We start from the raw sequence: 14212 nt of genomic DNA, 5'->3' as shown, positions 1-14212 counted from the left end.
CCTAGCTGTAGTTACACAAATGGCCACATGAGGACCCCCTTCATTGAATAAAATATTAAACCAGTTAAATACACTGAAGCATTACTGAAGGTATTTACCTGTTGGGATAAAGTATATTCACCACTAATTAATCCTAGAAGCAAAGTCCCTGGTGACTAAATTGTACTCGTATGCAGATAAACCTGCCTGTGTGTGGACTTTTGCCTTTTTCCCTGTTTATAAACACCATTTGGAACAGAATAGATATCCCTCTTTGCAGCGTGACCTTTTCAGATAATTTGCATAGAAATACCCTGAGAGAGTGTGTAAATGGAGTGATTAAAATGCCAGGGAATGGTCTGTCCTCAGGGTAACCCCCTCACCACTACCCCCACCTCACGACTGCCTCCCAATGTCTCCCAGCCCTTTATGGGTATCAAAATTTCCTCATGTAGTGTATGCAGGGGCACCAACCAGCTTAGGTACGAGAAATGTCTTTTCTACAATGTCAAGAGGAGAACAAAGATGTCATTGGACAATACTGTGCTAATACTAGTTATGAATAACAGCTGCATGCAACAAGAAGAGCACTTGCACTCATAACTTTCAACCTCCAATGACCTTCACTGTCCTCAAGGTAACACCCTCTCCACGATCATAATCCACAGTGCTGTTCAACTTAATGCAACAGCAGCATGCGAGGGACTGCACTCAAGGTCTATTTTATACATATTATATATAATTGTCTTCAACCCTGCAATTGACTTTTTTACTTGCCTCTACAAACTTGAATATAGGCCAGGCGATTCCGCACCAGAGACCTCAGTGACTACACCACCAGAAAAAAAAAGAAAAACAGTAGCTTGGAGGCACTTCCATTGACACATTTTGAGTCGTGGGCTCTTCTTTCCCAGTAGAAAGTCCTATATATACCCAGCATCCCCTGTGGTCTTTGCTTCAATCGATGCCACCTGGCTAAGATTAAACACTGACAGTTTATCAAGATAATTTGAAGTCCAAATATACAACAAAAAATGGGACTTAAAACACAAAGACTTTTGGTTAATTATTGGTTAATTGGTTAAGTGGATGCTGAACTGGTGTAAAAGGTGAATATCTTAAAAGGAAATCCTTTTTCCTACCAAGCATGGGGACATTAAAGATGTTGGTCCCCATATGCATAGACTTTTATATTTTCCTTAGCAGAACCTTAAGCCCACTACGACCCAGAAAAAATCAGACAGATTAATTTATCTCAGCTAAAGTGTGTGTTGTAGTGTACACTGTGGAGGATGAGGGTGGGCAGGTGGGTGACTGTTGCAAAGCATAAAAAGGTGCAGGGGACAGACAAGGAAAAGGCAGTGGGGGTGTCTCACGGCTCTGGTGCTCTACTGCTGTGTGGTTGTGGGAGGTTTGACATAAGTGGAGCTTTCAACCCAGGGACTGGTAACAGATGGTGTTGGGAAATTAAGCTCCTCTCTCCACAGCCCTGTCGGTCCGTCCCAGGAGCCTCTGCCTCTCTGTCTTTGTCTCTCCTCTCTTCTTGCAGCCCCTGTTCTCAGTGTCTCTCATTCATTTTTCTTCCTGTCATTTCTTATCTTCTAGCCCCGTCCTTTGTTTCAGTTGTTGGACGAATGACATCGCTCCCCCCCTCCTCCTCATGCTGCTCCTGTATTTTTGCTATAACAGGAAAGCAAAAAATGACATCAGTAGGAAAGTTAACAGGGTAATCCAATATACGGGATATTATTGAGAGAAACGGGAAGAAATAAACTGAGGGGGAGGACAGAAAAAAAAAAAAGATGGGCTGGTGATGTGATGGGCGATAAGCAAAAGGGTTGAGAGGAGATGAGAGTGAGATAAGCGAGCGGACAATGTTCAGACATTGATGTATGATGTCGAGCTGCAAAGCAAATGCGATGCGTGCTGGTATGTTTGCAAGGCGCTCTGCACGGCATCTGCGGTCTCAGCATCAGGAGTCTGCGTGAAGGGCCTCCAGGGACCCCCATACATACCAAATACAGCCAGATAAAGGACTACATTCACCTCTGCTTGCCTTTAGGGCAGGTGGAGTTTTGTAATGAGAATATGCCCCATGCCTGTTTGTACAACAAAGGTGTTTTTGCCGTCAGGTTTATGATAGATGGTTATGAGGAACACATGTTTATGCTTCACAACAGGTGCAGTTTTAATGGCTTGTCTCTCTCCATGCATGGAGTTGAGCTCTGGTATTATAAAGAGAAAATGGACAAAATTTCTGGTGAATCACTGTGTTTTTGCCAGCACGTACATGTAAATATCAATAGCTGCGATAGATAAATGATCAAAGAAACCAGTCCAGCTGTTCCCCCCCCATCATAATAAGGTATGTACAGTCCATTGATGTGTATCAGTGTAGCTCTGAACTAATACAGATTTAGCTTAATTTCTCTTCAGATTCAGATACTTTACTGTCATTCATATCTGCACATAGAACAACATTTTGTTTCGTATGTTCAATGCATTGCTAAATTTATGTTTGTAATCACCAAGCTGGTCCATGTTTGTTTTCCATTCATCAGATACAAACTGTATGTTTTCAGTGGCACTGTGAACATTTTTTTGCAAAGGGGCAACTTGGAGCTGTTAAGTGTGGCCGTGCATTTGAGGATGCTATGCATTTTAATGAGGTATGTCTCTCTTGTTGGCCTCAGCAGGGGAATCATCACAGCTCATTTTGCAGTCCTGCAGTGTCCTATCAGCTTTGGCAGCCTGCACGAAGTTCACTCCATCTGCCAGTTGCTAGGTGCTGATATATAAAATGATCTGTGCCTTGGTAGCACCTGAGCACCGGGGAAGTGATTTGCTTTTGAGGACAAACTGTGTTTCGTGAATCCTAATTATCCTCTTTGCATCACCAGCCCGACATGGTTTTGTCATTTATCCCTCTTTGGAAGTGGCAGAGGGGAAAAAACCTGCGGAGCCTGCAGTTAACTACATCTGCCCAAAACAGACAGAACCCTCATGGATACACATTACAGTCGCCAAAATGCAACAATGGTGTTTTCCACCCAATCCAGTTTCACAGGTTCAGGGAGAGGTGAAAAAAAATGATAGGCTACCTGCTGTCTAATTCTGGCACTCAAACCAGTGTGTGCATGTGAAAAATCACTTCTCGGTTTCAATCATGTGAAGTGTATTGAAACCAGTCTGTGGCCCCTTTTTGCAGACTGTGAACATGTTGTCTGAGGCTCAGAGGACATCAGGCTGGTGTAAAAGCATGTCAGCCCACCTGCCTCCCCACCAAGCCACCTACGTCCTGAGGAATTCTGTTCGTTTCTGTTGGCACGGAAAGATCGACTGGGGAGCAGGGGGAAGAGAGAAAGAGAGTGAAAGAAGAAGGTTTGGCTGAGGGGGGAGGCAAAGGAGAGGGAGAAACGGGAGGGTGCGGTAATGAGTACGGGCAGCAGGATGATCTGTGCCTTGTGAGTGACAGTATGATGGAGTGCTCTGTCTGATAACCGTGCTGTACTCTCCAGACTATAGGAGCTGTGTGTTTGTGTGTGCAGTCAATAAGGAATCATTTGCATCTGCATCATTGTGTCCTTTGGTTTGAACACTATGCTTGATAGTCATATCAGGTTGGTGATAAGAAAATACCGTAGGTCTATTCCCATGCACACCATTTTCCAGACAATCCATCATGACACATTATTATCGCTAATTTAATTTAATCATAGCAAAATGCTATAAAATAGCCTACAATATTACTCCAGTTGTAATATCACACAGATACATTTGAAGTCTTCATGACATGTTAATATTAAAAGTGACTGGCTCCTTTTACTCATTGATTTTAGGCTGACTGCCCAAAGGTATCCCAAATATAGTAAATAATCCAAGACATAACCAAACCATAATGGTTTTTACAATTTAAAAAATATATTTAATAAACAAGATGCTATTCAGTAAGTATTACCCTCGGAGATTTTGATTCTTTTGGATAGAGCTGTTTTTCTCCACTTGTGCTAAGTTAACTACTAATCAAAAAAGATATAGCTGTGACGGCCTCCTGCCAGTAGGGCCTGCTGTTTATCTGTGTTGCCTCTCTGCTTCTCTTTGTCTGTCTTTGTGGTGGGTGTTTCTTGTAGGCTGGTGGGTGGTGTTCTTCCACCTGGGTGGACCTGGCCAGTCCTGCAGGTGTACAAGGATCTTGCAGTTAACCTGGGGACTCTCCCTCTTCTGTTCAAGCGACCTTGGGTTTTTTTTAAAGGTGCTATATAAATTAGAGTTTATTATAATAAGCATCTACTGTTGCTTTTGTTTTGAGACTACTAAGGACGTGCAGTCAGGGGAGGCAGTGCCTCCTCTAGGCACTCGATTGTTATATCAATCGCTCTGATCTATGGTTGAATTTTTTTAAATTTAATTTTTCCAGATAACTTTACAGGTTTATATGTGTCAGCATTTGGTGATTTTAATAGTCTAATAAACGCGACTCAACTGAGTTTACCTCCGGCCAGGCAGAAGCCACTCGCCGTCTCGTTGTATTTTGATGGCTAAAAAGTCCATGACTTAAAAATGTAGAATACAAAGATTAGTAATTAACGGAGGTTACAGCTGGAGGTGTCCTGTGAACAGTTTTACAGGCTTCTCTTTTACTATTGCGGTCTATGGGAAAAATCCTTTTTGGGCCGCATGGGATTTTTTGTTGCAGTACCACGGGTGGCCACTGGGAAAAATCGGCGTGCCTGCTGAGAGCATTACAGGGGGGCTGGTTTGTTCCCCCCATAGACCATATAATACATCCATGCCATAGACTTACATGTATGCCAAGGGAGGCAGAGGCTACGCTGCCTCATTGCGTGGCACGTACGTTAACGTTGCTTTCGTGAATTGGAAACACACAGACGGCCCCCTCGGTTTTTGCGTCCAGCAGTTTAGCGGCTAATTCAACTGCAGTGATGGATAACTGTACCGGAGACGCTCCACAACTTCATAGGCTTCATTTGAGGAATAAACGGCAGCTTTTTCCTGACGGGAGACCAACAGTTAGCAGGTTTTACGTACTTTCTAATGTAATAATAGCTTGTTGAGTACAGTTAACATTATTGTTGCTTCGGTTGTAAGTTCACCGCACGTCACTGCTAGCTATAGCATCTTCAGAAACAGGCTGGCTAAAACCTTTTAGTCTATGGCTAAAACCCATATACTGCATTATAAAAAGCTAAAACCAAGAGAACTTAAAAGCAATGAACTTCACAAGACAGTATCAACATGGAATATTTTTTAACACCTTTGGATTTTTTCTGTTTTGTTTTGTTTGTTTGAACTAAGGAAGACTGACTGGAGACAGACTGTGGGACAGGACAAGGCTTTGGAGGTAAGGACTGAATCACCACCTAAATCTGAGTCATTTATACTTTTGTACTCACAGCCTGTGTAAAATCAATTGACCAGTTCTGTTGTGCTGTATCTATGCGAACAAAATAACTAGGGTAAGTGTACCTATTAAGCCCACCAAATCTGCTTTTCAGCCATTTTTAATATATACCACCCCAATTTAAGCGAAAACATTTTAGTTCAAATGATAGTCTAATGTCTAATTTGAAGTGTCAATCATTCATTTATATCAATTTTTAATGTTTTTATTGTTTAATTTGTCAAAATATACCAAAAATCTGGCATGGGCTTAATGGGTACTTAATGTACCCTTTAAGCCCATGGGTGTTCCTAATAAGCCCACTTCATGATTTGTTGATAAATACATATATATATTTAAAAATGTTAAAAATCCAAACTTATTCTATTAAAATATGTAATCTCTTAGCTCTCAATAGCTATTTTCATTTTGTCTCCACTCCTCTCCTTGGCCCTGTAAATGGCATTTGAAATAGGCATGATCGGCCTATTTGCTGTGTTGTCAACACAGAAAAAGCTAAACTTACAACATGTCTTCTTTGGAATGTAGCCAAAAAACTATTCATGAACAAAATAAAAAGTAGAATGGAAATTACTCTTCAGTACTTAAGCTTTCAATATCTGTTGTCATTTTGTCTGTATCTCTATCCTACATTATACAATTGGCATTTACATTTGGCCAAATTTTCTGGTCCAGCCAGCTGGTTGAATGTGTTTTTATCTAGATTTCTGAAGACCCAATGACTGAGAGAAAGACAGTTTCCTGGTTCAATACTATTTTAAGGATAATAAATGAATCAATTTCAGTATTTCCAACTAAACAAATAACTTTTTAAACATAAAAACACAGCTTAAATAGAAACAATTAATAAAATGAATGAATTGGCCGATGCAATATCACTAATATTTAAATTTGGGTATTTAGCCTAATTATCTGAATTATGAAGCTGATTGATTAGGTGAGGTCAAACTTAGGCAGGAAAATGGTTCAAAAGTCAAAAGGAAGAAACTCTCCATTGAAACACAGCCAGTGGGCTTAATGGGAGCAGGTGGGCTTAAAGGGAACATCAGTGAATTACTGGGTAAAAATCAGAATATTTTTATTCTACACATATGACATTTAAAAACAACTACATGACATGAATCTATATAAGCTGCACTAACATAACATGAAAAGTATTAATTGATCATGTATTTAAGTAATTAGCTATACTCATTTACATCTGCCCTAAATGGTGTGATTTTTTTGCTACTGTCCCCTTTAAGCCCACTTGGTAAAAATGTTAATTAAAAAATAAATAAAGATAAATATTCATATGTATTATCAATTTAACAATACAATAGGATATTCTGCATACAAAAATGTAAACTATCCATGTTTATCATGCTTTATATCATGGCAATGAACAATGCTATGCAGTGGCTGCATAGATGCAGCATGTGGGCTGTTTGCTAGCATGCTAAAATGCATATTTTGAATTCAAAAGAAAAACTATTTCTAATTCTAGTAAAATTCTAACACATGTTTTATTTAAAGCACTAATCTCTTAAATTTTGGTAACAAATGAGTACTTAGCTAAAGTCGGAGTAGAAATATGGAATAGATATTGTTTTTTCAGGGCATCAAAATCACTGAAGTTTTTTTGTAACTTCTTTGGGAGCAGCAGGCACATGTCACACATATGCTTCGATAACTCAAGATTGACAAATCTGATTTGCTTAGAATAAAAAGTATAATTTATGTAACAAGCTGCTTCATTGGAAGAACCATGAACCAGCAAAAATGGTGATGTAGTTTTTTTTTTATTTGACTCAGAAGTCACAAGTGGGCTTATATGGTACGTGGGCTTAATAGGTACACTTACCCTAACTGATGCAAACCCTTGCTGTTTTACCATTGGGAAATGGAACTTGAAATTCACCTAATTTTTACAGAAACATTCAAGCCTGTAAGCTAGGAGGCTACAGCTAACAGACGGCCACTGTGATGTTTGTACATCCCTTGGCTGCACACACAGAGAGGACCGCCCCTTTATACCGTTATCTCTCCTCATTGTATAAAGGTTGTAGGATACAAGGAAAGTTTTCTCCTCGGCTTACAGCAGAGCAGAGTGACTGACAGACCCGTGTTTCGGACCAAACACTCGGTGCTGTCGGAAGATATAACTATTTAAGACTTATATTAACACAAACATTCCGCTTACTTCTGCTTTAAGCAAAAAAAGAAATGCCTTTTATGGGCTATTAACTTTAGAGGTGGTAGATGTTGTTTACTTTGGAAACAGGTTAGCTCCCCCTTTTCTCCAGCCTTTGTGCTAAACTGACCTCAGCTAACCACCTTCTGGCTGTAATCTTACATTTACCAGACTCACTAAGCAACACATAGCCCCTACCTCAAAAACTGAAAGCATGTGAAACTGAACTTTTAGCTTAGTTTAGTGAAAGCTATAAAACAAAAAGTTGTGGTTGAATGGGTGCAAACCGGCCAATTCTCTCTTGGTTCCCAGTCTTTATGCTAAGCTAAGCTAATAGTCATACTGTAGCACTGGCTTTGACTTCACATTTATTAGACTGATGGCAAGAAAGCAAATAAATGCATTTTATGAAAATACTCCTTTCAATATGTTGGCCCATATGTCAATTATAGTTAATTGCAAAGGCTTGAATGACACTTTTATGAATCCAGTGGGGATGCAAAAAGAAACAAAATATCAAAAGAGAAATTATGTCTTACAAACCCAAATGGTGTCTAAATTATCTTTATTCTGGAGACATTAACTGCATATGGACAAATTTATAGATTCAATTTATGAACAAAATGCTCCCTCGAGCACAAGCCTGGTCCAGTTTTCTTCAATCAATGAAACAAATTTGTGTTTGGGACTTAACATCGCATCATGCAGCTTCCAAAGTACCAATATGACTGTGGTACATGGTTTTCCAATAGCAGTCTAAAAGCAAATTGTCTCAGTCTCTTGTGGGTACGCAGTGGTCTGCTATAGTCACTCTATATCATCGGAAAACACAGTAAAATTGAAATGGACTTATGCCTTGTGAGGACAGGGCAAGGTTTGGACTTCACACGGCACTTGGCTGTCCATATGGCTGAGTTATTCTGCCATTTTTCAACCCGTGCACATTCCCCCACTCATTGGTATTCCTGTTCATATTACCCTCTTCAATCAGCAGCAGAGAAGCTCTGATTAATGGCAACAGTGAGAGCAATCTCCCAGTGATTCATTAAACAGTACTGGCATGAATAAAAAGGGAGATTTGCTCATATTGCCTCTCAGATCCCATAATATGTTCTGTCGCTGGAGAGATGTATAATTCATGGTGTTGTTAGTGACTCCTAACATATCCCCACATACAGGAGCTATATGCAATGAATGAGAAAGTCAAGTTAGTCATCATCATTATCAGGTCGTAGTTGGAATAATTGATGTTCCCTATTTAAGTTTGTGTTTCTCAATTTACTCACAAGTCTTTTAACACTTGCCCAAGTAATTAAAATGTAATATATCTTATTATTGCTGTCTGAGTGATTATCTCATCACTGCTACATTTTTGCGTTAATCCATAGTCTTGACATGTCTGGATCGGTCCAGAGTTTTCTTTTTTTTAAAAACGGCAAGAAACTCATTCAGCACAGGAGACTATTAAACTAAATATTTATCTGCAGTAAATAATGTAGAGACTGCTTTGCCACAGGGAAACCTTTTTCCTGAAATTAAGACATAATTTAAGTCATGGTAGTCTTAAGAGAAATCTTTGTTTTTTATTGCTTCTAAACATATAGTATATCTTTAGTACTGGCCACCAGTTTCCTGCAGGAAGTTGATGGAATGAACTATTGCATTGAGTATTATGTTATCTGTTGCTGTTCATTTGCACAATAGTTTATATTTTTGTATTCGCTCACTCAAACATAATGCGGTATGTGTGTACGGTGTTTTGCAGCTCAGAGTGGCTGTACTTACCACACTGCATGTTTTGTAATTTTGCTGTTTTTATTTGCAATGATATAAATATAAAATATAAAAGACTAGCCCTGTTCTAGTGGCAAGCAGTGCTGAACAACATGAGGCAAATACACAATAATCTTTATAATGTGCATTTAAGGGTTATAGGTTAAAAACTCTTAAAAATATTGCTTGGCTTGTGAGCTGATTTGGAAGCCGTATGAAACATCCCCAGAGCCTAGACAAAAACCATCTCTGGAAAATCACCTCAGTGCTCACATCCACCATATTATCACGGATTGATTTCTATCAAACATTACCCCTGCAAATGTGCATGAGCATGGGCCATCAGGCGAGTGTCATTACTGCAGCTCATTTGCGAGGTAAGAGACGATCGGATGTGACAGGGGCGGAATTAGCTTTGTGTTGGCTCTCTGTCACTCTCATCCTAAACTGCTGCTGGGAGGGGGAGCATGATTAAAAGGATATATAATACCACCCTGCACATTAAAGACCCCGTGCCCCACTTTCCCTCCCACCTATACTGTATAGCACACAAAAGGCCGTAGCCCTGGCTGCTCTTCTGTGGCGCATGATGCCATGATGGGAGCCTCCCTTATTCCTGCTGCCTTTCTTCTTCAAGGTGATTGCTGATCTGAGAGATAGAATGGATGAAAGCATCCAGGTGGAAAGCCAATCATATAGAGATCCCCTTGTATTGCTTTTTCATTACAGTACACCTACATGAAATGGATGTAGCAACCGGTGTAACCGAGCTGAGGCCGTGTTTCTTTACACTGGCTCTATAGTGGTATCTTTTGCACTGAGCAGCCTGCTGTCTTATTGAGCAGTGTTAAAAATCAATAGGCTCTGACCTTACCTCTGTCAGAGGCTGTGTTGGAGACCCCATCAGAACACAGTATGTCCTCCACTGTCTCGGCACAAGCACTCGTCCACTACTAAAGCCACTAGTCAACACTGTGGGCGGCAGTTGAGTGCTTGTGGACAATGCAGTTTAGCCAGTATCACAGCAGTATCTCAGCAGTTAATGCGTAAAACACACCGGTTTAAAATTCACATGTTTTTTCAAATGCACACATAGTGGTGCACAGAACATCCATTGTTTCATGTTTTATGCCACGCTAACAGCACAACTCAAGGGACAGAAGTGGCATGTCTTTGGTCCAGACTGAAATATGTCAGTGTTAGATGTTTTGAACTTTTCATCTAGCATCATTTGCATTTGTCTGTAACCCTTTAATTTACAGGTCGCTAATTATGTGCTAATGTCAAGAAATAACAATTAATTGCGTAGTAATGTCAAGAAGAAGAAGCCTGGAAATAACCGTCAATTTCTTAGTATTGTCATGTTTTTCATAAAGGCAAAAGATTACGTGCTTTTCATGCTTTGAAGTTTTTGGGAAAGGCCATTAGTTTTGTCCACCAAGTTCTTGCAATTGTCAGTTACAATCAATCATTCTGGGCTATTTCTACACAATCAATCGTTATTTCTTGGCTATATCTCGACATTATGACGCAATTATTAGTTATTTCTTGGCTATTTCATGACATTATCACGTAGCCTAATTAGCGGACTGTAAATTTAAGGGTTACCCATTTGTCCAATACATGGGTTTGCGATCAAACACCTGTACAACAAAGTGAACGTCTGCACTGTAAAAAAAAAAAAAAGGGGGGGGGGGGGGGGGACCAGTTAATATTAGTAAACACAAACCTCCTGTCAGTGTTCATGAACCTCAGCGTCCAGTAAGTGCTTTAAGCTCAAGACTCAAAATACGTTTCGTTTGAGTCCATCAGACCATGGAAATCGACAGTGATCACTGTGCATCCAAGTAGTGAGTTTAAATTTTAATTTTTTACATCATAACCTTATGTGAAATGGATGAACCTGAAGGAAATGCACTAAATATTAAATGATTTTTTCCCCCCCTCTGATTTGAATAGTTGGCCAGTGTAACAGCCTAATTCCAGATGTCCTCCCCATGTTCCCTCACATTTACTGTAAAACCAGGTGAAATTGGGTCAGCTCCTAATCTCATAAGGAAAGTTACACCTCAGAAAGAGTGATTTCTCCCCGTGTCAGTATTTCGAATTGTGTAGATGGATTAGACTACATGTTGAGAAGCCCATTAATAATTAAGAGGAACCCAGAATATAAGCTGCTCCCTGTTGTGCAGTCAACTGCACTGGCATGAAAAAGAGCCAGGATAGAGGAGAAGGAGATGAATGGTGAGAAGTGCTAATGACATATGGATACCAGGAAGAAAGCAGTCCAGGAAAAGTTAACACGGAAATACTGATGCGTCTACGTTTAATGATGCTATGTAGGACTGGAAACATGGCCACAAGAATCACCTGGAGTTTGAATTATTCTGTGAATAATATGTCGCTGTGGCACTCTTAAAACCTGTCAGTCAAATCTACTGAAGGTCATGTGTTTAAGTATTACTACAATGAGTACCACACACTTAGTTTACGCTTTCGCTTTGCGTCATCATACTCATATAAGATAGCAGAAGGCCATTATCTGTCTTATATCTATCAATACACAGCTCATCATCATTCACTTCAAGAGGAACGATTACTTAAGTACTTCCCTCTGTGTGTGTTTGCAGGGGAAGTAGAACACCTAGGTAATCCCTAATGGCTGCCGTAACGTATGCATGATTTCATGCCTGCTGGCACAGCTATTCCAAGAGCAACAGCTATGATTAGCGTCCCAGCGGTGATGTTTATTCCCAGCGAGGTTCAACCCACAATCTAAGACATCTGATGCAAAGACTTAACGTGAAACCTGATTAAGTAAAATGAAAAGAGATGACATTGTGAGCACGCTACTGCCACGGTGGAGTTCATGTTCACTGCCAGGGGCGACATTACTCACAAAATGGTATTATTGCTCAAGGCTTCTTGGGATGGATCAGCTTTTTTATTCCCAGTGTTTTAGAGCGTTGTAGAAAAGAACAAGATCTTGAGACTGTGAACCCGTGCCATTGTGAATATTCACTGAATACTTGAGAAAGCTAAAGGCACCAGTATACTCTCTGACTTTAACTTGAGATGAGCATTATGAGCTACTTGAGCTGCTTTTTACGCCAAATGTTACATGCTCTGTTGAGCAAATGACAGTGAGATTTTCACTACCCTCTGTTGAAGCCCACGCTGCAATATTAAGATTTAACATCAGTGCTGACATAGGTTGGAGGAAAAAAAAGTAGAAGAAGCTGTTTTGTATTCCCTCTAGCCTGGCTGAAGACCAGCATCATACAAACTAGTGGGGAGAGTAGCACGCTATCAATGGGCTGACTGGCCGACTGGCTCTGGCGTTCAGCTTCAAAGAACCGCCTGCAGGCATTGTTTCTAATATTGTCTCAGAGTCTGTGTTTTTCACAAAACTACTGATGCATGAGTGGCCTGGAAAAACAGAGGGGAAACATCAAAAGTGCTTTTGAAGTGCCGGGTTTTTTTTTTTTGTCAGACCACAACTAAACGTTTCCATCTGAATCCTGATTGGTATATACCGCATCATCTGAAGGAGATGAATATCTTTTTCGTCGAGTCCAGATATTATTTAGGTCGATTGGTTGAAACATATCCACAGAAACAACGGCCATTACAGACTTTCTCATGCAGAGCCGTACAAATGTGTATGAGGGAGGTGGTGATGGTGATGGTGATGGTGATGGTGATGGGGATGGGTGGGGGGCAGAGCTCCTCCAATAGGCAGGATGAACAGCTGTGTTTGCGTATGCATGGTTCATGTCTGGCATGTTAATCCGCAACCAAAACAACAGTAAAAAAAAAAAAAAAAAGGTGGAGTATGTGTAATTGTATCATCATTCAGCCTGAGCACACAGCTTGAGCAGTGTGTGGATACCCCCCCCCCACCACACACACACACACACACCTCCCTCTTGTTTTCTCACATTGGACCCGCATGCACATAACGTAGCATTATGTAACTCAGGGGTTGGGTGTTGCAATGAGAGTGGTCCTCAGTAGGGGATGTGTAAACAGCTGCAATGTCAGTGCTGGGCACACTTCACAGCATCACACAAGACCACAGGCATCTCGTGCAGCTCAGGCAGCGTGACGGAAAATCACGGTAGCACTTATTAAGACCTTTTCTGGAGGACTTCCTGTCACTGCTTCTTTCCCCATATTATCACAGAGTTTAGCTGATGTGTCCGCTGATGTATAATCCATGGCTTTGTGGTGAAAATAACTGCACCAAATCACTTTTTTACAGTGTTTTTTTTTTTTGCTTCCTCTTTTTTTTTTGTCCTAATGCTCTCTGAGAGAAGCAGATATGAGTGTCAGTGCTGTGCTCTGGGAAATGACTGGTCTGTCACGCTCCGGTTGACTTCCATCTTTCATCCCCTCAATCTCCGCCATGTTGTTTTCTGACTGTCACTTTAGATTGGCCTCTCAGTACAGTAAGCCTCTCCTCATATCTAATTAGAGAGACGAGAGAGACCCATCTCAAGCCCTGTGGTGCCTCCGAATGTGGCTACTTAAGCACTTAGAAACTCATTAAACTCATTAAACTCGCCAGCATGGTCCTTTAGCTCCACCTGACATTTTTATTTCGAGTATCATAGAGAAGTATCATTAACACACTGTAGCTAAACTGACCTGATGAGAGTCATCTGTGTCTATTGTTTTGAAGACAATCCTTTAAGAGCTGTCGCAAGCTGTGAGCAATAAACTGCAAAATGTAAAATCATTGTTTGTAATCACGGCCGGTGATTAGAACTGACCCACTCAGGTGTCATGTTGGATGATTTTCAGCCTGTTGCCTGCTGCAGCCATGTGGCCAAAAGGATGTGGACGATCATGTCTGCAAAGTT

Source organism: Trachurus japonicus, chromosome 15, assembly GCF_045865225.1.
Source record: "Trachurus japonicus isolate A0001 chromosome 15, Traja_1.0".
NCBI lineage: Eukaryota > Metazoa > Chordata > Actinopteri > Carangiformes > Carangidae > Trachurus > Trachurus japonicus.
The sequence above is the reverse complement of the archived record's forward strand: the minus strand, read 5'-3'. Positions refer to the sequence as shown.